This window comes from Schistocerca americana, chromosome 7 (genome assembly GCF_021461395.2).
Source record: "Schistocerca americana isolate TAMUIC-IGC-003095 chromosome 7, iqSchAmer2.1, whole genome shotgun sequence".
In the NCBI taxonomy this organism is placed as follows: Eukaryota; Metazoa; Arthropoda; class Insecta; order Orthoptera; family Acrididae; genus Schistocerca; species Schistocerca americana.
The window spans coordinates 44,733,573-44,758,240 of record NC_060125.1 but is presented as its reverse complement, the minus strand read 5'-3'; the positions used below and the strand labels follow the sequence as shown (position 1 = coordinate 44,758,240).

General features: G+C 50.1%; 11 non-coding genes across 11 annotated transcripts; all 11 read right to left on the bottom strand.

The window, feature by feature from the left end:
* Nucleotides 1-4,560: 4,560 nt before the first annotated feature.
* Nucleotides 4,561-4,644, bottom strand: Trnal-uaa. The gene has a single exon. It is a non-coding gene; the product is annotated as a tRNA-Leu (tRNA).
* A 1,788-nt stretch (nt 4,645-6,432) lies between these two features.
* On the bottom strand, nt 6,433-6,516 carry Trnal-uaa. Its single transcript has one exon. It is a non-coding gene; the product is annotated as a tRNA-Leu (tRNA).
* A 1,788-nt stretch (nt 6,517-8,304) lies between these two features.
* Nucleotides 8,305-8,388, bottom strand: Trnal-uaa. The gene has a single exon. It is a non-coding gene; the product is annotated as a tRNA-Leu (tRNA).
* Nucleotides 8,389-10,176: 1,788 nt separating this feature from the next.
* On the bottom strand, nt 10,177-10,260 carry Trnal-uaa. Its single transcript has one exon. It is a non-coding gene; the product is annotated as a tRNA-Leu (tRNA).
* A 1,788-nt stretch (nt 10,261-12,048) lies between these two features.
* Trnal-uaa lies at nt 12,049-12,132 on the bottom strand. The gene has a single exon. It is a non-coding gene; the product is annotated as a tRNA-Leu (tRNA).
* A 1,788-nt stretch (nt 12,133-13,920) lies between these two features.
* On the bottom strand, nt 13,921-14,004 carry Trnal-uaa. The gene has a single exon. It is a non-coding gene; the product is annotated as a tRNA-Leu (tRNA).
* Nucleotides 14,005-15,792: 1,788 nt separating this feature from the next.
* On the bottom strand, nt 15,793-15,876 carry Trnal-uaa. Its single transcript has one exon. It is a non-coding gene; the product is annotated as a tRNA-Leu (tRNA).
* Nucleotides 15,877-17,664: 1,788 nt separating this feature from the next.
* Trnal-uaa lies at nt 17,665-17,748 on the bottom strand. Its single transcript has one exon. It is a non-coding gene; the product is annotated as a tRNA-Leu (tRNA).
* Nucleotides 17,749-19,536: 1,788 nt separating this feature from the next.
* On the bottom strand, nt 19,537-19,620 carry Trnal-uaa. Its single transcript has one exon. It is a non-coding gene; the product is annotated as a tRNA-Leu (tRNA).
* A 1,788-nt stretch (nt 19,621-21,408) lies between these two features.
* Nucleotides 21,409-21,492, bottom strand: Trnal-uaa. The gene has a single exon. It is a non-coding gene; the product is annotated as a tRNA-Leu (tRNA).
* Nucleotides 21,493-23,280: 1,788 nt separating this feature from the next.
* Trnal-uaa lies at nt 23,281-23,364 on the bottom strand. The gene has a single exon. It is a non-coding gene; the product is annotated as a tRNA-Leu (tRNA).
* Nucleotides 23,365-24,668: the final 1,304 nt, after the last annotated feature.

The window sequence follows — 24,668 nt, the reverse complement described above, 5'->3', positions numbered from 1 at the left end:
ACAGGCGCTAGAAACGACTGGGAGAGACCAACTCGACAAACGCACAACGGACCCTTTCATTTGACTGTGGCCGCAGGTTCCCGAATTTGCGTCCCGAGAGGCAAGAGAGGGGGTCAGCGTGCTGTACCGTATCATTACCTCGCAGCAACACCGAAAACTAAGGGAAAAGGCAAAATTAAAGAATCCAACAGCACGCAGACTTCTTAGTTAGCCACCGAGCCGTGTACTAAGCACGTAAAAACGCTGCTTAACTTCGGTGATCGGACGAGAACCCGTGTCGTCAGCGTGGCACACAAGTCGGCGAGAACGTTTCCAGACGTGCGGCATCCTAGTCCTTGTACAGATCACTTGGGATTTGCCTGGCAGTCTCTCGCGCAGCCTTTTAGGGAAGCAATATGGAATAGCCCTTGGTGGGGATCTAACCCATAGGCCTTCCCGTTGTTAGCATGACACACTAACTTAGTGAGCTTACTGCCCACGCAATACGGCCGCTTCAGAACTCCAGCACCTGAGCCACCGTTTCATCTATCTTTATTAAGGCCTTTCGATTCATTTAAACACGTATGCGTTGCTGTTGAGGTTTCTCGCTGTCGCTTGGAACCCCAGGGCCACAGCACAACAACAACGGAGACGTCCGTGAGAAGAGCTACACCTCGACGCAGGAAAAGTATGTTCCGCTATTTCTTTTCGACCGCTCGGCTGTCACTGTCGTCTCTAGTTAAATCTGCATGGCGTGTTTCTGCATAATTTACTTGTTCTGAAAGATCAAGGGAGTATGTTAGTTTCAGAATGTTTAAAAATGCATTGTCAGATGTGTGGTTCGCACCCACGCTCCCTTACGGGAACCAGAGCTTATATCTGGCGCCTTAGACCGCTCGGCCAATCTGACGTGCGAGGAAAGAGCTCCAGAGACTTTCAATCTCTAGCAATATCTCAAAGAACCTCGCTGCGAAACCTGTTTCTTTTTTCGGTAGGATGGAATTATGTCAGTTTTAGAAAATTTAAGACGCAATGTCAGACGTGGCGTAGGAAATGCACCCTCCCTTTCGGGAACCAATGTGGCGCGTTGGACCGCATTCTTCCGTCGTTTTCCAGTTTGAACTGTAACTAGCAAAACTGTATTTAGTAATAGGAACATTTTCACAATGATGCAAAGAAAACTAGATATTAGCCAACGGCAAATAAGGCCGTTTCCTAGCAACAGCCACGCTGTGCATTACGCACTCGTGGGAAGCCAATGAAATACTTCCCGTGAGGCTCAAACTGTCGTCCTTCACTTTACAATACTTAGGCACTGCCCCGGTGGGTACCGACGCGTACATACTGAAACGTCTTTGGATCGTCAGTGAGTACTTCATATTAGAAATTTCGTGTTCGCCCTGATGTGCATTAAAGGGCAGATTCTTCAGTAAAAGTTAGTTCTGCGCTCAGTTTCAGTATATGGGCCCTAGCAGCACCAGGAAAACGGGTTCAGATGTGCTCGCCTTCCACTCGGCGTTGAGCGTCTACAGCGAGATTGCCTTCGGCCTCTGGCGGCCAGGAGGGAAGGCGACACATCACGGCGCAAGCAGCGCGTAGCAGAAGGCGGTGGTGGTGTGTCGGTCAGCATGATTGCTTCCCAAGTAGCTGACCCGGGTTCGAAACCCGGACACCGCACGGAAGTTGTCTTCTTTACTCAGGAGAGTGTTTCCAACGCTCGCGATCGTCGAATTTCCGAACTGTCGTGTTACGAATTGTTTTCCTTCGCCACTCGTCCCGCTCCGCCTAGGCTAGTACGGATTGCAATTCACAGCATCGTGTGTCCCCATGTGTCGACTTGTCTCGACTTTGCTCGGCTGACGCGAAAGCTGACGCTTGCAAATGGGCGTATATGTAGAGGACAGGCGCTAGAAACGACTGGGAGAGACCAACTCGACAAACGCACAACGGACCCTTTCATTTGACTGTGGCCGCAGGTTCCCGAATTTGCGTCCCGAGAGGGCAATGAGAGGGGTCAGCGTGCTGTACCGTATCATTACCTCGCAGCAACACCGAAAACTAAGGGAAAAGGCAAAATTAAAGAATCCAACAGCACGCAGACTTCTTAGTTAGCCACCGAGCCGTGTACTAAGCACGTAAAAACGCTGCTTAACTTCGGTGATCGGACGAGAACCCGTGTCGTCAGCGTGGCACACAAGTCGGCGAGAACGTTTCCAGACGTGCGGACATCCTAGTCCTTGTTACAGATCACTTGGGATTTGCCTGGCAGTCTCTCGCGCTGCCTTTTAGGGAAGCAATATGGAATAGCCCTTGGTGGGATCTAACCCATAGCCTTCCCGTTGTTAGCATGACACACTAACTTAGTGAGCTTACTGCCCACGCAATACGGCCGCTTCAGAACTCCAGCACCTGAGCCACCGTTTCATCTATCTTTATTAAGGCCTTTCGATTCATTTAAACACGTATGCGTTGCTGTTGAGGTTTTCTCGCTGTCGCTTGGAACCCAGGGCCACAGCACAACAACAACGGAGACGTCCGTGAGAAGAGCTACACCTCGACGCAGGAAAAGTATGTTCCGCTATTTCTTTTCGACCGCTCGGGCTGTCACTGTCGTCTCTAGTTAAATCTGCATGGCGTGTTTCTGCATAATTTACTTGTTCTGAAAGATCAAGGGAGTATGTTAGTTTCAGAATGTTTAAAATGCATTGTCAGATGTGTGGTTCGCACCCACGCTCCCTTACGGGAACCAGAGCTTAAATCTGGCGCCTTAGACCGCTCGGCCAATCTGGACGTGCGAGGAAAGAGCTCCAGAGACTTCAATCTCTAGCAATATCTCAAAGAACCTCGCTGCGAAACCTGTTTCTTTTTTCGGTAGGATGGAATTATGTCAGTTTTAGAAAATTTAAGACGCAATGTCAGACGTGGCGTAGGAAAATGCACCCTCCCTTTCGGGAACCAATGTGGCGCGTTGGACCGCATTCTTCCGTCGTTTCCAGTTTGAACTGTAACTAGCAAAACTGTATTTAGTATAGGAACATTTTCACAATGATGCAAAGAAAACTAGATATTAGCCAACGGCAAATAAGGCCGTTTCCTAGCAACAGCCACGCTGTGCATTACGCACTCGTGGGAAGCCAATGATATACTTCCCCGTGAGGCTCAAACTGTCGTCCTTCACTTTACAATACTTAGGCACTGCCCCGGTGGTACCGACGCGTACATACTGAAACGTCTTTGGATCGTCCAGTGAGTACTTCATATTAGAAATTTCTGTGTTCGCCCTGATGTGCATTAAAGGGCAGGATTCTTCAGTAAAAGTTAGTTCTGCGCTCAGTTTCAGTATATGGTCCTAGCAGCACCAGGAAAACGGGTTCAGATGTGCTCGCCTTCCACTTGGCGTTGAGCGCTACAGCGAGATTGCCTTCGGCCTCTGGCGCCAGGAGGAAGGCGACACATCACGGCGCAAGCAGCGCGTAGCAGAAGGCGGTGGTGGTGTGTCGGTCAGCATGATTGCTTCCCAAGTAGCTGACCCGGGTTCGAAACCGGACACCGCACGGAAGTTGTCTTTCTTTACTCAGGAGAGTGTTTCCAACGCTCGCGATCGTCGAATTTCCGAACTGTCGTGTTACGAATTGTTTTCCTTCGCCACTCGTCCCGCTCCGCCTAGGCTAGTACGGATTGCAATTCACAGCATCGTGTGTCCCCATGTGTCGACTTGTCTCGACTTTGCTCGGCTGACGCGAAAGCTGACGCTTGCAAATGGGCGTATATGTAGAGGACAGGCGCTAGAAACGACTGGGAGAGACCAACTCGACAAACGCACAACGGACCCTTTCATTTGACTGTGGCCGCAGGTTCCCGAATTTGCGTCCCGAGAGGCAAGAGAGGGGTCAGCGTGCTGTACCGTATCATTACCTCGCAGCAACACCGAAAACTAAGGGAAAAGGCAAAATTAAAGAATCCAACAGCACGCAGACTTCTTAGTTAGCCACCGAGCCGTGTACTAAGCACGTAAAAACGCTGCTTAACTTCGGTGATCGGACGAGAACCCGTGTCGTCAGCGTGGCACACAAGTCGGCGAGAACGTTTCCAGACGTGCGGACATCCTAGTCCTTGTACAGATCACTTGGGATTTGCCTGGCAGTCTCTCGCGCTGCCTTTTAGGGAAGCAATATGGAATAGCCCTTGGTGGGATCTAACCCATAGCCTTCCCGTTGTTAGCATGACACACTAACTTAGTGAGCTTACTGCCCACGCAATACGGCCGCTTCAGAACTCCAGCACCTGAGCCACCGTTTCATCTATCTTTATTAAGGCCTTTCGATTCATTTAAACACGTATGCGTTGCTGTTGAGGTTTTCTCGCTGTCGCTTGGAACCCAGGGCCACAGCACAACAACAACGGAGACGTCCGTGAGAAGAGCTACACCTCGACGCAGGAAAAGTATGTTCCGCTATTTCTTTTCGACCGCTCGGGCTGTCACTGTCGTCTCTAGTTAAATCTGCATGGCGTGTTTCTGCATAATTTACTTGTTCTGAAAGATCAAGGGAGTATGTTAGTTTCAGAATGTTTAAAATGCATTGTCAGATGTGTGGTTCGCACCCACGCTCCCTTACGGGAACCAGAGCTTAAATCTGGCGCCTTAGACCGCTCGGCCAATCTGACGTGCGAGGAAAGAGCTCCAGAGACTTCAATCTCTAGCAATATCTCAAAGAACCTCGCTGCGAAACCTGTTTCTTTTTTCGGTAGGATGGAATTATGTCAGTTTTAGAAAATTTAAGACGCAATGTCAGACGTGGCGTAGGAAATGCACCCTCCCTTTCGGGAACCAATGTGGCGCGTTGGACCGCATTCTTCCGTCGTTTCCAGTTTGAACTGTAACTAGCAAAACTGTATTTAGTAATAGGAACATTTTCACAATGATGCAAAGAAAACTAGATATTAGCCAACGGCAAATAAGGCCGTTTCCTAGCAACAGCCACGCTGTGCATTACGCACTCGTGGGAAGCCAATGAAATACTTCCCGTGAGGCTCAAACTGTCGTCCTTCACTTTACAATACTTAGGCACTGCCCCGGTGGTACCGACGCGTACATACTGAAACGTCTTTGGATCGTCAGTGAGTACTTCATATTAGAAATTTCGTGTTCGCCCTGATGTGCATTAAAGGGCAGATTCTTCAGTAAAAGTTAGTTCTGCGCTCAGTTTCAGTATATGGCCCTAGCAGCACCAGGAAAACGGGTTCAGATGTGCTCGCCTTCCACTCGGCGTTGAGCGTCTACAGCGAGATTGCCTTCGGCCTCTGGCGCCAGGAGGGAAGGCGACACATCACGGCGCAAGCAGCGCGTAGCAGAAGGCGGTGGTGGTGTGTCGGTCAGCATGATTGCTTCCCAAGTAGCTGACCCGGGTTCGAAACCCGGACACCGCACGGAAGTTGTCTTCTTTACTCAGGAGAGTGTTTCCAACGCTCGCGATCGTCGAATTTCCGAACTGTCGTGTTACGAATTGTTTTCCTTCGCCACTCGTCCCGCTCCGCCTAGGCTAGTACGGATTGCAATTCACAGCATCGTGTGTCCCCATGTGTCGACTTGTCTCGACTTTGCTCGGCTGACGCGAAAGCTGACGCTTGCAAATGGGCGTATATGTAGAGGACAGGCGCTAGAAACGACTGGGAGAGACCAACTCGACAAACGCACAACGGACCCTTTCATTTGACTGTGGCCGCAGGTTCCCGAATTTGCGTCCCGAGAGGCAAGAGAGGGGTCAGCGTGCTGTACCGTATCATTACCTCGCAGCAACACCGAAAACTAAGGGAAAAGGCAAAATTAAAGAATCCAACAGCACGCAGACTTCTTAGTTAGCCACCGAGCCGTGTACTAAGCACGTAAAAACGCTGCTTAACTTCGGTGATCGGACGAGAACCCGTGTCGTCAGCGTGGCACACAAGTCGGCGAGAACGTTTCCAGACGTGCGGACATCCTAGTCCTTGTACAGATCACTTGGGATTTGCCTGGCAGTCTCTCGCGCTGCCTTTTAGGGAAGCAATATGGAATAGCCCTTGGTGGGATCTAACCCATAGCCTTCCCGTTGTTAGCATGACACACTAACTTAGTGAGCTTACTGCCCACGCAATACGGCCGCTTCAGAACTCCAGCACCTGAGCCACCGTTTCATCTATCTTTATTAAGGCCTTTCGATTCATTTAAACACGTATGCGTTGCTGTTGAGGTTTTCTCGCTGTCGCTTGGAACCCAGGGCCACAGCACAACAACAACGGAGACGTCCGTGAGAAGAGCTACACCTCGACGCAGGAAAAGTATGTTCCGCTATTTCTTTTCGACCGCTCGGGCTGTCACTGTCGTCTCTAGTTAAATCTGCATGGCGTGTTTCTGCATAATTTACTTGTTCTGAAAGATCAAGGGAGTATGTTAGTTTCAGAATGTTTAAAATGCATTGTCAGATGTGTGGTTCGCACCCACGCTCCCTTACGGGAACCAGAGCTTAAATCTGGCGCCTTAGACCGCTCGGCCAATCTGACGTGCGAGGAAAGAGCTCCAGAGACTTCAATCTCTAGCAATATCTCAAAGAACCTCGCTGCGAAACCTGTTTCTTTTTTCGGTAGGATGGAATTATGTCAGTTTTAGAAAATTTAAGACGCAATGTCAGACGTGGCGTAGGAAATGCACCCTCCCTTTCGGGAACCAATGTGGCGCGTTGGACCGCATTCTTCCGTCGTTTCCAGTTTGAACTGTAACTAGCAAAACTGTATTTAGTAATAGGAACATTTTCACAATGATGCAAAGAAAACTAGATATTAGCCAACGGCAAATAAGGCCGTTTCCTAGCAACAGCCACGCTGTGCATTACGCACTCGTGGGAAGCCAATGAAATACTTCCCGTGAGGCTCAAACTGTCGTCCTTCACTTTACAATACTTAGGCACTGCCCCGGTGGTACCGACGCGTACATACTGAAACGTCTTTGGATCGTCAGTGAGTACTTCATATTAGAAATTTCGTGTTCGCCCTGATGTGCATTAAAGGGCAGATTCTTCAGTAAAAGTTAGTTCTGCGCTCAGTTTCAGTATATGGCCCTAGCAGCACCAGGAAAACGGGTTCAGATGTGCTCGCCTTCCACTTGGCGTTGAGCGCCTACAGCGAGATTGCCTTCGGCCTCTGGCGCCAGGAGGGAAGGCGACACATCACGGCGCAAGCAGCGCGTAGCAGAAGGCGGTGGTGGTGTGTCGGTCAGCATGATTGCTTCCCAAGTAGCTGACCCGGGTTCGAAACCCGGACACCGCACGGAAGTTGTCTTCTTTACTCAGGAGAGTGTTTCCAACGCTCGCGATCGTCGAATTTCCGAACTGTCGTGTTACGAATTGTTTTCCTTCGCCACTCGTCCCGCTCCGCCTAGGCTAGTACGGATTGCAATTCACAGCATCGTGTGTCCCCATGTGTCGACTTGTCTCGACTTTGCTCGGCTGACGCGAAAGCTGACGCTTGCAAATGGGCGTATATGTAGAGGACAGGCGCTAGAAACGACTGGGAGAGACCAACTCGACAAACGCACAACGGACCCTTTCATTTGACTGTGGCCGCAGGTTCCCGAATTTGCGTCCCGAGAGGCAAGAGAGGGGTCAGCGTGCTGTACCGTATCATTACCTCGCAGCAACACCGAAAACTAAGGGAAAAGGCAAAATTAAAGAATCCAACAGCACGCAGACTTCTTAGTTAGCCACCGAGCCGTGTACTAAGCACGTAAAAACGCTGCTTAACTTCGGTGATCGGACGAGAACCCGTGTCGTCAGCGTGGCACACAAGTCGGCGAGAACGTTTCCAGACGTGCGGACATCCTAGTCCTTGTACAGATCACTTGGGATTTGCCTGGCAGTCTCTCGCGCTGCCTTTTAGGGAAGCAATATGGAATAGCCCTTGGTGGGATCTAACCCATAGCCTTCCCGTTGTTAGCATGACACACTAACTTAGTGAGCTTACTGCCCACGCAATACGGCCGCTTCAGAACTCCAGCACCTGAGCCACCGTTTCATCTATCTTTATTAAGGCCTTTCGATTCATTTAAACACGTATGCGTTGCTGTTGAGGTTTTCTCGCTGTCGCTTGGAACCCAGGGCCACAGCACAACAACAACGGAGACGTCCGTGAGAAGAGCTACACCTCGACGCAGGAAAAGTATGTTCCGCTATTTCTTTTCGACCGCTCGGGCTGTCACTGTCGTCTCTAGTTAAATCTGCATGGCGTGTTTCTGCATAATTTACTTGTTCTGAAAGATCAAGGGAGTATGTTAGTTTCAGAATGTTTAAAATGCATTGTCAGATGTGTGGTTCGCACCCACGCTCCCTTACGGGAACCAGAGCTTAAATCTGGCGCCTTAGACCGCTCGGCCAATCTGACGTGCGAGGAAAGAGCTCCAGAGACTTCAATCTCTAGCAATATCTCAAAGAACCTCGCTGCGAAACCTGTTTCTTTTTTCGGTAGGATGGAATTATGTCAGTTTTAGAAAATTTAAGACGCAATGTCAGACGTGGCGTAGGAAATGCACCCTCCCTTTCGGGAACCAATGTGGCGCGTTGGACCGCATTCTTCCGTCGTTTCCAGTTTGAACTGTAACTAGCAAAACTGTATTTAGTAATAGGAACATTTTCACAATGATGCAAAGAAAACTAGATATTAGCCAACGGCAAATAAGGCCGTTTCCTAGCAACAGCCACGCTGTGCATTACGCACTCGTGGGAAGCCAATGAAATACTTCCCGTGAGGCTCAAACTGTCGTCCTTCACTTTACAATACTTAGGCACTGCCCCGGTGGTACCGACGCGTACATACTGAAACGTCTTTGGATCGTCAGTGAGTACTTCATATTAGAAATTTCGTGTTCGCCCTGATGTGCATTAAAGGGCAGATTCTTCAGTAAAAGTTAGTTCTGCGCTCAGTTTCAGTATATGGCCCTAGCAGCACCAGGAAAACGGGTTCAGATGTGCTCGCCTTCCACTTGGCGTTGAGCGCCTACAGCGAGATTGCCTTCGGCCTCTGGCGCCAGGAGGGAACGCGACACATCACGGCGCAAGCAGCGCGTAGCAGAAGGCGGTGGTGGTGTGTCGGTCAGCATGATTGCTTCCCAAGTAGCTGACCCGGGTTCGAAACCCGGACACCGCACGGAAGTTGTCTTCTTTACTCAGGAGAGTGTTTCCAACGCTCGCGATCGTCGAATTTCCGAACTGTCGTGTTACGAATTGTTTTCCTTCGCCACTCGTCCCGCTCCGCCTAGGCTAGTACGGATTGCAATTCACAGCATCGTGTGTCCCCATGTGTCGACTTGTCTCGACTTTGCTCGGCTGACGCGAAAGCTGACGCTTGCAAATGGGCGTATATGTAGAGGACAGGCGCTAGAAACGACTGGGAGAGACCAACTCGACAAACGCACAACGGACCCTTTCATTTGACTGTGGCCGCAGGTTCCCGAATTTGCGTCCCGAGAGGCAAGAGAGGGGTCAGCGTGCTGTACCGTATCATTACCTCGCAGCAACACCGAAAACTAAGGGAAAAGGCAAAATTAAAGAATCCAACAGCACGCAGACTTCTTAGTTAGCCACCGAGCCGTGTACTAAGCACGTAAAAACGCTGCTTAACTTCGGTGATCGGACGAGAACCCGTGTCGTCAGCGTGGCACACAAGTCGGCGAGAACGTTTCCAGACGTGCGGACATCCTAGTCCTTGTACAGATCACTTGGGATTTGCCTGGCAGTCTCTCGCGCTGCCTTTTAGGGAAGCAATATGGAATAGCCCTTGGTGGGATCTAACCCATAGCCTTCCCGTTGTTAGCATGACACACTAACTTAGTGAGCTTACTGCCCACGCAATACGGCCGCTTCAGAACTCCAGCACCTGAGCCACCGTTTCATCTATCTTTATTAAGGCCTTTCGATTCATTTAAACACGTATGCGTTGCTGTTGAGGTTTTCTCGCTGTCGCTTGGAACCCAGGGCCACAGCACAACAACAACGGAGACGTCCGTGAGAAGAGCTACACCTCGACGCAGGAAAAGTATGTTCCGCTATTTCTTTTCGACCGCTCGGGCGGTCACTGTCGTCTCTAGTTAAATCTGCATGGCGTGTTTCTGCATAATTTACTTGTTCTGAAAGATCAAGGGAGTATGTTAGTTTCAGAATGTTTAAAATGCATTGTCAGATGTGTGGTTCGCACCCACGCTCCCTTACGGGAACCAGAGCTTAAATCTGGCGCCTTAGACCGCTCGGCCAATCTGACGTGCGAGGAAAGAGCTCCAGAGACTTCAATCTCTAGCAATATCTCAAAGAACCTCGCTGCGAAACCTGTTTCTTTTTTCGGTAGGATGGAATTATGTCAGTTTTAGAAAATTTAAGACGCAATGTCAGACGTGGCGTAGGAAATGCACCCTCCCTTTCGGGAACCAATGTGGCGCGTTGGACCGCATTCTTCCGTCGTTTCCAGTTTGAACTGTAACTAGCAAAACTGTATTTAGTAATAGGAACATTTTCACAATGATGCAAAGAAAACTAGATATTAGCCAACGGCAAATAAGGCCGTTTCCTAGCAACAGCCACGCTGTGCATTACGCACTCGTGGGAAGCCAATGAAATACTTCCCGTGAGGCTCAAACTGTCGTCCTTCACTTTACAATACTTAGGCACTGCCCCGGTGGTACCGACGCGTACATACTGAAACGTCTTTGGATCGTCAGTGAGTACTTCATATTAGAAATTTCGTGTTCGCCCTGATGTGCATTAAAGGGCAGATTCTTCAGTAAAAGTTAGTTCTGCGCTCAGTTTCAGTATATGGCCCTAGCAGCACCAGGAAAACGGGTTCAGATGTGCTCGCCTTCCACTTGGCGTTGAGCGCCTACAGCGAGATTGCCTTCGGCCTCTGGCGCCAGGAGGGAAGGCGACACATCACGGCGCAAGCAGCGCGTAGCAGAAGGCGGTGGTGGTGTGTCGGTCAGCATGATTGCTTCCCAAGTAGCTGACCCGGGTTCGAAACCCGGACACCGCACGGAAGTTGTCTTCTTTACTCAGGAGAGTGTTTCCAACGCTCGCGATCGTCGAATTTCCGAACTGTCGTGTTACGAATTGTTTTCCTTCGCCACTCGTCCCGCTCCGCCTAGGCTAGTACGGATTGCAATTCACAGCATCGTGTGTCCCCATGTGTCGACTTGTCTCGACTTTGCTCGGCTGACGCGAAAGCTGACGCTTGCAAATGGGCGTATATGTAGAGGACAGGCGCTAGAAACGACTGGGAGAGACCAACTCGACAAACGCACAACGGACCCTTTCATTTGACTGTGGCCGCAGGTTCCCGAATTTGCGTCCCGAGAGGCAAGAGAGGGGTCAGCGTGCTGGACCGTATCATTACCTCGCAGCAACACCGAAAACTAAGGGAAAAGGCAAAATTAAAGAATCCAACAGCACGCAGACTTCTTAGTTTGCCACCGAGCCGTGTACTAAGCACGTAAAAACGCTGCTTAACTTCGGTGATCGGACGAGAACCCGTGTCGTCAGCGTGGCACACAAGTCGGCGAGAACGTTTCCAGACGTGCGGACATCCTAGTCCTTGTACAGATCACTTGGGATTTGCCTGGCAGTCTCTCGCGCTGCCTTTTAGGGAAGCAATATGGAATAGCCCTTGGTGGGATCTAACCCATAGCCTTCCCGTTGTTAGCATGACACACTAACTTAGTGAGCTTACTGCCCACGCAATACGGCCGCTTCAGAACTCCAGCACCTGAGCCACCGTTTCATCTATCTTTATTAAGGCCTTTCGATTCATTTAAACACGTATGCGTTGCTGTTGAGGTTTTCTCGCTGTCGCTTGGAACCCAGGGCCACAGCACAACAACAACGGAGACGTCCGTGAGAAGAGCTACACCTCGACGCAGGAAAAGTATGTTCCGCTATTTCTTTTCGACCGCTCGGGCTGTCACTGTCGTCTCTAGTTAAATCTGCATGGCGTGTTTCTGCATAATTTACTTGTTCTGAAAGATCAAGGGAGTATGTTAGTTTCAGAATGTTTAAAATGCATTGTCAGATGTGTGGTTCGCACCCACGCTCCCTTACGGGAACCAGAGCTTAAATCTGGCGCCTTAGACCGCTCGGCCAATCTGACGTGCGAGGAAAGAGCTCCAGAAACTTCAATCTCTAGCAATATCTCAAAGAACCTCGCTGCGAAACCTGTTTCTTTTTTCGGTAGGATGGAATTATGTCAGTTTTAGAAAATTTAAGACGCAATGTCAGACGTGGCGTAGGAAATGCACCCTCCCTTTCGGGAACCAATGTGGCGCGTTGGACCGCATTCTTCCGTCGTTTCCAGTTTGAACTGTAACTAGCAAAACTGTATTTAGTAATAGGAACATTTTCACAATGATGCAAAGAAAACTAGATATTAGCCAACGGCAAATAAGGCCGTTTCCTAGCAACAGCCACGCTGTGCATTACGCACTCGTGGGAAGCCAATGAAATACTTCCCGTGAGGCTCAAACTGTCGTCCTTCACTTTACAATACTTAGGCACTGCCCCGGTGGTACCGACGCGTACATACTGAAACGTCTTTGGATCGTCAGTGAGTACTTCATATTAGAAATTTCGTGTTCGCCCTGATGTGCATTAAAGGGCAGATTCTTCAGTAAAAGTTAGTTCTGCGCTCAGTTTCAGTATATGGCCCTAGCAGCACCAGGAAAACGGGTTCAGATGTGCTCGCCTTCCACTTGGCGTTGAGCGCCTACAGCGAGATTGCCTTCGGCCTCTGGCGCCAGGAGGGAAGGCGACACATCACGGCGCAAGCAGCGCGTAGCAGAAGGCGGTGGTGGTGTGTCGGTCAGCATGATTGCTTCCCAAGTAGCTGACCCGGGTTCGAAACCCGGACACCGCACGGAAGTTGTCTTCTTTACTCAGGAGAGTGTTTCCAACGCTCGCGATCGTCGAATTTCCGAACTGTCGTGTTACGAATTGTTTTCCTTCGCCACTCGTCCCGCTCCGCCTAGGCTAGTACGGATTGCAATTCACAGCATCGTGTGTCCCCATGTGTCGACTTGTCTCGACTTTGCTCGGCTGACGCGAAAGCTGACGCTTGCAAATGGGCGTATATGTAGAGGACAGGCGCTAGAAACGACTGGGAGAGACCAACTCGACAAACGCACAACGGACCCTTTCATTTGACTGTGGCCGCAGGTTCCCGAATTTGCGTCCCGAGAGGCAAGAGAGGGGTCAGCGTGCTGTACCGTATCATTACCTCGCAGCAACACCGAAAACTAAGGGAAAAGGCAAAATTAAAGAATCCAACAGCACGCAGACTTCTTAGTTTGCCACCGAGCCGTGTACTAAGCACGTAAAAACGCTGCTTAACTTCGGTGATCGGACGAGAACCCGTGTCGTCAGCGTGGCACACAAGTCGGCGAGAACGTTTCCAGACGTGCGGACATCCTAGTCCTTGTACAGATCACTTGGGATTTGCCTGGCAGTCTCTCGCGCTGCCTTTTAGGGAAGCAATATGGAATAGCCCTTGGTGGGATCTAACCCATAGCCTTCCCGTTGTTAGCATGACACACTAACTTAGTGAGCTTACTGCCCACGCAATACGGCCGCTTCAGAACTCCAGCACCTGAGCCACCGTTTCATCTATCTTTATTAAGGCCTTTCGATTCATTTAAACACGTATGCGTTGCTGTTGAGGTTTTCTCGCTGTCGCTTGGAACCCAGGGCCACAGCACAACAACAACGGAGACGTCCGTGAGAAGAGCTACACCTCGACGCAGGAAAAGTATGTTCCGCTATTTCTTTTCGACCGCTCGGGCTGTCACTGTCGTCTCTAGTTAAATCTGCATGGCGTGTTTCTGCATAATTTACTTGTTCTGAAAGATCAAGGGAGTATGTTAGTTTCAGAATGTTTAAAATGCATTGTCAGATGTGTGGTTCGCACCCACGCTCCCTTACGGGAACCAGAGCTTAAATCTGGCGCCTTAGACCGCTCGGCCAATCTGACGTGCGAGGAAAGAGCTCCAGAGACTTCAATCTCTAGCAATATCTCAAAGAACCTCGCTGCGAAACCTGTTTCTTTTTTCGGTAGGATGGAATTATGTCAGTTTTAGAAAATTTAAGACGCAATGTCAGACGTGGCGTAGGAAATGCACCCTCCCTTTCGGGAACCAATGTGGCGCGTTGGACCGCATTCTTCCGTCGTTTCCAGTTTGAACTGTAACTAGCAAAACTGTATTTAGTAATAGGAACATTTTCACAATGATGCAAAGAAAACTAGATATTAGCCAACGGCAAATAAGGCCGTTTCCTAGCAACAGCCACGCTGTGCATTACGCACTCGTGGGAAGCCAATGAAATACTTCCCGTGAGGCTCAAACTGTCGTCCTTCACTTTACAATACTTAGGCACTGCCCCGGTGGTACCGACGCGTACATACTGAAACGTCTTTGGATCGTCAGTGAGTACTTCATATTAGAAATTTCGTGTTCGCCCTGATGTGCATTAAAGGGCAGATTCTTCAGTAAAAGTTAGTTCTGCGCTCAGTTTCAGTATATGGCCCTAGCAGCACCAGGAAAACGGGTTCAGATGTGCTCGCCTTCCACTTGGCGTTGAGCGCCTACAGCGAGATTGCCTTCGGCCTCTGGCGCCAGGAGGGAAGGCGACACATCACGGCGCAAGCAGCGCGTAGCAGAAGGCGGTGGTGGTGTGTCGGTCAGCATGATTGCTTCCCAAGTAGCTGACCCGGGTTCGAAACCCGGACACCGCACGGAAGTTGTCTTCTTTACTCAGGAGAGTGTTTCCAACGCTCGCGATCGTCGAATTTCCGAACTGTCGTGTTACGAATTGTTTTCCTTCGCCACTCGTCCCGCTCCGCCTAGGCTAGTACGGATTGCAATTCACAGCATCGTGTGTCCCCATGTGTCGACTTGTCTCGACTTTGCTCGGCTGACGCGAAAGCTGACGCTTGCAAATGGGCGTATATGTAGAGGACAGGCGCTAGAAACGACTGGGAGAGACCAACTCGACAAACGCACAACGGACCCTTTCATTTGACTGTGGCCGCAGGTTCCCGAATTTGCGTCCCGAGAGGCAAGAGAGGGGTCAGCGTGCTGTACCGTATCATTACCTCGCAGCAACACCGAAAACTAAGGGAAAAGGCAAAATTAAAGAATCCAACAGCACGCAGACTTCTTAGTTTGCCACCGAGCCGTGTACTAAGCACGTAAAAACGCTGCTTAACTTCGGTGATCGGACGAGAACCCGTGTCGTCAGCGTGGCACACAAGTCGGCGAGAACGTTTCCAGACGTGCGGACATCCTAGTCCTTGTACAGATCACTTGGGATTTGCCTGGCAGTCTCTCGCGCTGCCTTTTAGGGAAGCAATATGGAATAGCCCTTGGTGGGATCTAACCCATAGCCTTCCCGTTGTTAGCATGACACACTAACTTAGTGAGCTTACTGCCCACGCAATACGGCCGCTTCAGAACTCCAGCACCTGAGCCACCGTTTCATCTATCTTTATTAAGGCCTTTCGATTCATTTAAACACGTATGCGTTGCTGTTGAGGTTTTCTCGCTGTCGCTTGGAACCCAGGGCCACAGCACAACAACAACGGAGACGTCCGTGAGAAGAGCTACACCTCGACGCAGGAAAAGTATGTTCCGCTATTTCTTTTCGACCGCTCGGGCTGTCACTGTCGTCTCTAGTTAAATCTGCATGGCGTGTTTCTGCATAATTTACTTGTTCTGAAAGATCAAGGGAGTATGTTAGTTTCAGAATGTTTAAAATGCATTGTCAGATGTGTGGTTCGCACCCACGCTCCCTTACGGGAACCAGAGCTTAAATCTGGCGCCTTAGACCGCTCGGCCAATCTGACGTGCGAGGAAAGAGCTCCAGAGACTTCAATCTCTAGCAATATCTCAAAGAACCTCGCTGCGAAACCTGTTTCTTTTTTCGGTAGGATGGAATTATGTCAGTTTTAGAAAATTTAAGACGCAATGTCAGACGTGGCGTAGGAAATGCACCCTCCCTTTCGGGAACCAATGTGGCGCGTTGGACCGCATTCTTCCGTCGTTTCCAGTTTGAACTGTAACTAGCAAAACTGTATTTAGTAATAGGAACATTTTCACAATGATGCAAAGAAAACTAGATATTAGCCAACGGCAAATAAGGCCGTTTCCTAGCAACAGCCACGCTGTGCATTACGCACTCGTGGGAAGCCAATGAAATACTTCCCGTGAGGCTCAAACTGTCGTCCTTCACTTTACAATACTTAGGCACTGCCCCGGTGGTACCGACGCGTACATACTGAAACGTCTTTGGATCGTCAGTGAGTACTTCATATTAGAAATTTCGTGTTCGCCCTGATGTGCATTAAAGGGCAGATTCTTCAGTAAAAGTTAGTTCTGCGCTCAGTTTCAGTATATGGCCCTAGCAGCACCAGGAAAACGGGTTCAGATGTGCTCGCCTTCCACTCGGCGTTGAGCGCCTACAGCGAGATTGCCTTCGGCCTCTGGCGCCAGGAGGGAAGGCGACACATCACGGCGCAAGCAGCGCGTATCAGAAGGCGGTGGTGGTGTGTCGGTCAGCATGATTGCTTCCCAAGTAGCTGACCCGGGTTCGAAACCCGGACACCGCACGGAAGTTGTCTTCTTTACTCAGGAGAGTGTTTCCAACGCTCGCGATCGTCGAATTTCCGAACTGTCGTGTTACGAATGGTTTTCCTTCGCCACTCGTCCCGCTCCGCCTAGGCTAGTACGGATTGCAATTCACAGCATCGTGTGTCCCCATGTGTCGACTTGTCTCGACTTTGCTCGGCTGACGCGAAAGCTGACGCTTGCAAATGGGCGTATATGTAGAGGATAGGCGCTAGAAACGACTGGGAGAGACCAACTCGACAAACGCACAACGGACCCTTTCATTTGACTGTGGCCGCAGGTTCGCGAATTTGCGTCCCGAGAGGCAAGAGAGGGGTAGGCGTGCTGGACCGTATCATTACCTCGCAGCAACACCGAAAACTAAGGGAAAAGGCAAAATTAAAGAATCCAACAGCACGCAGACTTCTTAGTTAGCCACCGAGCCGTGTACTAAGCACGTAAAAACGCTGCTTAACTTCGGTGATCGGACGAGAACCCGTGTCGCCAGCGTGGCACACAAGTCGGCGAGAACGTTTCCAGACGTGCGGACATCCTAGTCCTTGTACAGATCACTTGGGATTTGCCTGGCAGTCTCTCGCGCTGCCTTTTAGGGAAGCAATATGGAATAGCCCTTGGTGGGATCTAACCCATAGCCTTCCCGTTGTTAGCATGACACACTAACTTAGTGAGCTTACTGCCCACGCAATACGGCCGCTTCAGAACTCCAGCACCTGAGCCACCGTTTCATCTATCTTTATTAAGGCCTTTCGATTCATTTAAACACGTATGCGTTGCTGTTGAGGTTTTCTCGCTGTCGCTTGGAACCCAGGGCCACAGCACAACAACAACGGAGACGTCCGTGAGAAGAGCTACACCTCGACGCAGGAAAAGTATGTTCCGCTATTTCTTTTCGACCGCTCGGGCTGTCACTGTCGTCTCTAGTTAAATCTGCATGGCGTGTTTCTGCATAATTTACTTGTTCTGAAAGATCAAGGGAGTATGTTAGTTTCAGAATGTTTAAAATGCATTGTCAAATGTGTGGTTCGCACCCACGCTCCCTTACGGGAACCAGAGCTTAAATCTGGCGCCTTAGACCGCTCGGCCAATCTGACGTGCGAGGAAAGAGCTCCAGAGACTTCAATCTCTAGCAATATCTCAAAGAACCTCGCTGCGAAACCTGTTTCTTTTTTCGGTAGGATGGAATTATGTCAGTTTTAGAAAATTTAAGACGCAATGTCAGACGTGGCGTAGGAAATGCACCCTCCCTTTCGGGAACCAATGTGGCGCGTTGGACCGCATTCTTCCGTCGTTTCCAGTTTGAACTGTAACTAGCAAAACTGTATTTAGTAATAGGAACATTTTCACAATGATGCAAAGAAAACTAGATATTAGCCAACGGCAAATAAGGCCGTTTCCTAGCAACAGCCACGCTGTGCATTACGCACTCGTGGGAAGCCAATGAAATACTTCCCGTGAGGCTCAAACTGTCGTCCTTCACTTTACAATACTTAGGCACTGCCCCGGTGGTACCGACGCGTACATACTGAAACGTCTTTGGATCGTCAGTGAGTACTTCATATTAGAAATTTCGTGTTCGCCCTGATGTGCATTAAAGGGCAGATTCTTCAGTAAAAGTTAGTTCTGCGCTCAGTTTCAGTATATGGCCCTAGCAGCACCAGGAAAACGGGTTCAGATGTGCTCGCCTTCCACTCGGCGTTGAGCGCCTACAGCGAGATTGCCTTCGGCCTCTGGCGCCAGGAGGGAAGGCGACACATCACGGCGCAAGCAGCGCGTAGCAGAAGGCGGTGGTGGTGTGTCGGTCAGCATGATTGCTTCCCAAGTAGCTGACCCGGGTTCGAAACCCGGACACCGCACGGAAGTTGTCTTCTTTACTCAGGAGAGTGTTTCCAACGCTCGCGATCGTCGAATTTCCGAACTGTCGTGTTACGAATTGTTTTCCTTCGCCACTCGTCCCGCTCCGCCTAGGCTAGTACGGATTGCAATTCACAGCATCGTGTGTCCCCATGTGTCGACTTGTCTCGACTTTGCTCGGCTGACGCGAAAGCTGACGCTTGCAAATGGGCGTATATGTAGAGGACAGGCGCTAGAAACGACTGGGAGAGACCAACTCGACAAACGCACAACGGACCCTTTCATTTGACTGTGGCCGCAGGTTCCCGAATTTGCGTCCCGAGAGGCAAGAGAGGGGTCAGCGTGCTGTACCGTATCATTACCTCGCAGCAACACCGAAAACTAAGGGAAAAGGCAAAATTAAAGAATCCAACAGCACGCAGACTTCTTAGTTAGCCACCGAGCCGTGTACTAAGCACGTAAAAACGCTGCTTAACTTCGGTGATCGGACGAGAACCCGTGTCGTCAGCGTGGCACACAAGTCGGCGAGAACGTTTCCAGACGTGCGGACATCCTAGTCCTTGTACAGATCACTTGGGATTTGCCTGGCAGTCTCTCGCGCTGCCTTTTAGGGAAGCAATATGGAATAGCCCTTGGTGGGATCTAACCCATAGCCTTCCCGTTGTTAGCATGACACACTAACTTAGTGAGCTTACTGCCCACGCAATACGGCCGCTTCAGAACTCCAGCACCTGAGCCACCGTTTCATCTATCTTTATTAAGGCCTTTCGATTCATTTAAACACGTATGCGTTGCTGTTGAGGTTTTCTCGCTGTCGCTTGGAACCCAGGGCCACAGCACAACAACAACGGAGACGTCCGTGAGAAGAGCTACACCTCGACGCAGGAAAAGTATGTTCCGCTATTTCTTTTCGACCGCTCGGGCTGTCACTGTCGTCTCTAGTTAAATCTGCATGGCGTGTTTCTGCATAATTTACTTGTTCTGAAAGATCAAGGGAGTATGTTAGTTTCAGAATGTTTAAAATGCATTGTCAGATGTGTGGTTCGCACCCACGCTCCCTTACGGGAACCAGAGCTTAAATCTGGCGCCTTAGACCGCTCGGCCAATCTGACGTGCGAGGAAAGAGCTCCAGAGACTTCAATCTCTAGCAATATCTCAAAGAACCTCGCTGCGAAACCTGTTTCTTTTTTCGGTAGGATGGAATTATGTCAGTTTTAGAAAATTTAAGACGCAATGTCAGACGTGGCGTAGGAAATGCACCCTCCCTTTCGGGAACCAATGTGGCGCGTTGGACCGCATTCTTCCGTCGTTTCCAGTTTGAACTGTAACTAGCAAAACTGTATTTAGTAATAGGAACATTTTCACAATGATGCAAAGAAAACTAGATATTAGCCAACGGCAAATAAGGCCGTTTCCTAGCAACAGCCACGCTGTGCATTACGCACTCGTGGGAAGCCAATGAAATACTTCCCGTGAGGCTCAAACTGTCGTCCTTCACTTTACAATACTTAGGCACTGCCCCGGTGGTACCGACGCGTACATACTGAAACGTCTTTGGATCGTCAGTGAGTACTTCATATTAGAAATTTCGTGTTCGCCCTGATGTGCATTAAAGGGCAGATTCTTCAGTAAAAGTTAGTTCTGCGCTCAGTTTCAGTATATGGCCCTAGCAGCACCAGGAAAACGGGTTCAGATGTGCTCGCCTTCCACTCGGCGTTGAGCGCCTACAGCGAGATTGCCTTCGGCCTCTGGCGCCAGGAGGGAAGGCGACACATCACGGCGCAAGCAGCGCGTAGCAGAAGGCGGTGGTGGTGTGTCGGTCAGCATGATTGCTTCCCAAGTAGCTGACCCGGGTTCGAAACCCGGACACCGCACGGAAGTTGTCTTCTTTACTCAGGAGAGTGTTTCCAACGCTCGCGATCGTCGAATTTCCGAACTGTCGTGTTACGAATGGTTTTCCTTCGCCACTCGTCCCGCTCCGCGTAGGCTAGTACGGATTGCAATTCACAGCATCGTGTGTCCCCATGTGTCGACTTGTCTCGACTTTGCTCGGCTGACGCGAAAGCTGACGCTTGCAAATGGGCGTATATGTAGAGGACAGGCGCTAGAAACGACTGGGAGAAACCAACTCGACAAACGCACAACGGACCCTTTCATTTGACTGTGGCCGCAGGTTCGCGAATTTGCGTCCCGAGAGGCAAGAGAGGGGTCAGCGTGCTGGACCGTATCATTACCTCGCAGCAACACCGAAAACTAAGGGAAAAGGCAAAATTAAAGAATCCAACAGCACGCAGACTTCTTAGTTAGCCACCGAGCCGTGTACTAAGCACGTAAAAACGCTGCTTAACTTCGGTGATCGGACGAGAACCCGTGTCGTCAGCGTGGCACACAAGTCGGCGAGAACGTTTCCAGACGTGCGGACATCCTAGTCCTTGTACAGATCACTTGGGATTTGCCTGGCAGTCTCTCGCGCTGCCTTTTAGGGAAGCAATATGGAATAGCCCTTGGTGGGATCTAACCCATAGCCTTCCCGTTGTTAGCATGACACACTAACTTAGTGAGCTTACTGCCCACGCAATACGGCCGCTTCAGAACTCCAGCACCTGAGCCACCGTTTCATCTATCTTTATTAAGGCCTTTCGATTCATTTAAACACGTATGCGTTGCTGTTGAGGTTTTCTCGCTGTCGCTTGGAACCCAGGGCCACAGCACAACAACAACGGAGACGTCCGTGAGAAGAGCTACACCTCGACGCAGGAAAAGTATGTTCCGCTATTTCTTTTCGACCGCTCGGGCTGTCACTGTCGTCTCTAGTTAAATCTGCATGGCGTGTTTCTGCATAATTTACTTGTTCTGAAAGATCAAGGGAGTATGTTAGTTTCAGAATGTTTAAAATGCATTGTCAGATGTGTGGTTCGCACCCACGCTCCCTTACGGGAACCAGAGCTTAAATCTGGCGCCTTAGACCGCTCGGCCAATCTGACGTGCGAGGAAAGAGCTCCAGAGACTTCAATCTCTAGCAATATCTCAAAGAACCTCGCTGCGAAACCTGTTTCTTTTTTCGGTAGGATGGAATTATGTCAGTTTTAGAAAATTTAAGACGCAATGTCAGACGTGGCGTAGGAAATGCACCCTCCCTTTCGGGAACCAATGTGGCGCGTTGGACCGCATTCTTCCGTCGTTTCCAGTTTGAACTGTAACTAGCAAAACTGTATTTAGTAATAGGAACATTTTCACAATGATGCAAAGAAAACTAGATATTAGCCAACGGCAAATAAGGCCGTTTCCTAGCAACAGCCACGCTGTGCATTACGCACTCGTGGGAAGCCAATGAAATACTTCCCGTGAGGCTCAAACTGTCGTCCTTCACTTTACAATACTTAGGCACTGCCCCGGTGGTACCGACGCGTACATACTGAAACGTCTTTGGATCGTCAGTGAGTACTTCATATTAGAAATTTCGTGTTCGCCCTGATGTGCATTAAAGGGCAGATTCTTCAGTAAAAGTTAGTTCTGCGCTCAGTTTCAGTATATGGCCCTAGCAGCACCAGGAAAACGGGTTCAGATGTGCTCGCCTTCCACTCGGCGTTGAGCGCCTACAGCGAGATTGCCTTCGGCCTCTGGCGCCAGGAGGGAAGGCGACACATCACGGCGCAAGCAGCGCGTAGCAGAAGGCGGTGGTGGTGTGTCGGTCAGCATGATTGCTTCCCAAGTAGCTGACCCGGGTTCGAAACCCGGACACCGCACGGAAGTTGTCTTCTTTACTCAGGAGAGTGTTTCCAACGCTCGCGATCGTCGAATTTCCGAACTGTCGTGTTACGAATGGTTTTCCTTCGCCACTCGTCCCGCTCCGCCTAGGCTAGTACGGATTGCAATTCACAGCATCGTGTGTCCCCATGTGTCGACTTGTCTCGACTTTGCTCGGCTGACGCGAAAGCTGACGCTTGCAAATGGGCGTATATGTAGAGGATAGGCGCTAGAAACGACTGGGAGAGACCAACTCGACAAACGCACAACGGACCCTTTCATTTGACTGTGGCCGCAGGTTCGCGAATTTGCGTCCCGAGAGGCAAGAGAGGGGTAGGCGTGCTGGACCGTATCATTACCTCGCAGCAACACCGAAAACTAAGGGAAAAGGCAAAATTAAAGAATCCAACAGCACGCAGACTTCTTAGTTAGCCACCGAGCCGTGTACTAAGCACGTAAAAACGCTGCTTAACTTCGGTGATCGGACGAGAACCCGTGTCGCCAGCGTGGCACACAAGTCGGCGAGAACGTTTCCAGACGTGCGGACATCCTAGTCCTTGTACAGATCACTTGGGATTTGCCTGGCAGTCTCTCGCGCTGCCTTTTAGGGAAGCAATATGGAATAGCCCTTGGTGGGATCTAACCCATAGCCTTCCCGTTGTTAGCATGACACACTAACTTAGTGAGCTTACTGCCCACGCAATACGGCCGCTTCAGAACTCCAGCACCTGAGCCACCGTTTCATCTATCTTTATTAAGGCCTTTCGATTCATTTAAACACGTATGCGTTGCTGTTGAGGTTTTCTCGCTGTCGCTTGGAACCCAGGGCCACAGCACAACAACAACGGAGACGTCCGTGAGAAGAGCTACACCTCGACGCAGGAAAAGTATGTTCCGCTATTTCTTTTCGACCGCTCGGGCTGTCACTGTCGTCTCTAGTTAAATCTGCATGGCGTGTTTCTGCATAATTTACTTGTTCTGAAAGATCAAGGGAGTATGTTAGTTTCAGAATGTTTAAAATGCATTGTCAAATGTGTGGTTCGCACCCACGCTCCCTTACGGGAACCAGAGCTTAAATCTGGCGCCTTAGACCGCTCGGCCAATCTGACGTGCGAGGAAAGAGCTCCAGAGACTTCAATCTCTAGCAATATCTCAAAGAACCTCGCTGCGAAACCTGTTTCTTTTTTCGGTAGGATGGAATTATGTCAGTTTTAGAAAATTTAAGACGCAATGTCAGACGTGGCGTAGGAAATGCACCCTCCCTTTCGGGAACCAATGTGGCGCGTTGGACCGCATTCTTCCGTCGTTTCCAGTTTGAACTGTAACTAGCAAAACTGTATTTAGTAATAGGAACATTTTCACAATGATGCAAAGAAAACTAGATATTAGCCAACGGCAAATAAGGCCGTTTCCTAGCAACAGCCACGCTGTGCATTACGCACTCGTGGGAAGCCAATGAAATACTTCCCGTGAGGCTCAAACTGTCGTCCTTCACTTTACAATACTTAGGCACTGCCCCGGTGGTACCGACGCGTACATACTGAAACGTCTTTGGATCGTCAGTGAGTACTTCATATTAGAAATTTCGTGTTCGCCCTGATGTGCATTAAAGGGCAGATTCTTCAGTAAAAGTTAGTTCTGCGCTCAGTTTCAGTATATGGCCCTAGCAGCACCAGGAAAACGGGTTCAGATGTGCTCGCCTTCCACTCGGCGTTGAGCGCCTACAGCGAGATTGCCTTCGGCCTCTGGCGCCAGGAGGGAAGGCGACACATCACGGCGCAAGCAGCGCGTAGCAGAAGGCGGTGGTGGTGTGTCGGTCAGCATGATTGCTTCCCAAGTAGCTGACCCGGGTTCGAAACCCGGACACCGCACGGAAGTTGTCTTCTTTACTCAGGAGAGTGTTTCCAACGCTCGCGATCGTCGAATTTCCGAACTGTCGTGTTACGAATTGTTTTCCTTCGCCACTCGTCCCGCTCCGCCTAGGCTAGTACGGATTGCAATTCACAGCATCGTGTGTCCCCATGTGTCGACTTGTCTCGACTTTGCTCGGCTGACGCGAAAGCTGACGCTTGCAAATGGGCGTATATGTAGAGGACAGGCGCTAGAAACGACTGGGAGAGACCAACTCGACAAACGCACAACGGACCCTTTCATTTGACTGTGGCCGCAGGTTCCCGAATTTGCGTCCCGAGAGGCAAGAGAGGGGTCAGCGTGCTGTACCGTATCATTACCTCGCAGCAACACCGAAAACTAAGGGAAAAGGCAAAATTAAAGAATCCAACAGCACGCAGACTTCTTAGTTAGCCACCGAGCCGTGTACTAAGCACGTAAAAACGCTGCTTAACTTCGGTGATCGGACGAGAACCCGTGTCGTCAGCGTGGCACACAAGTCGGCGAGAACGTTTCCAGACGT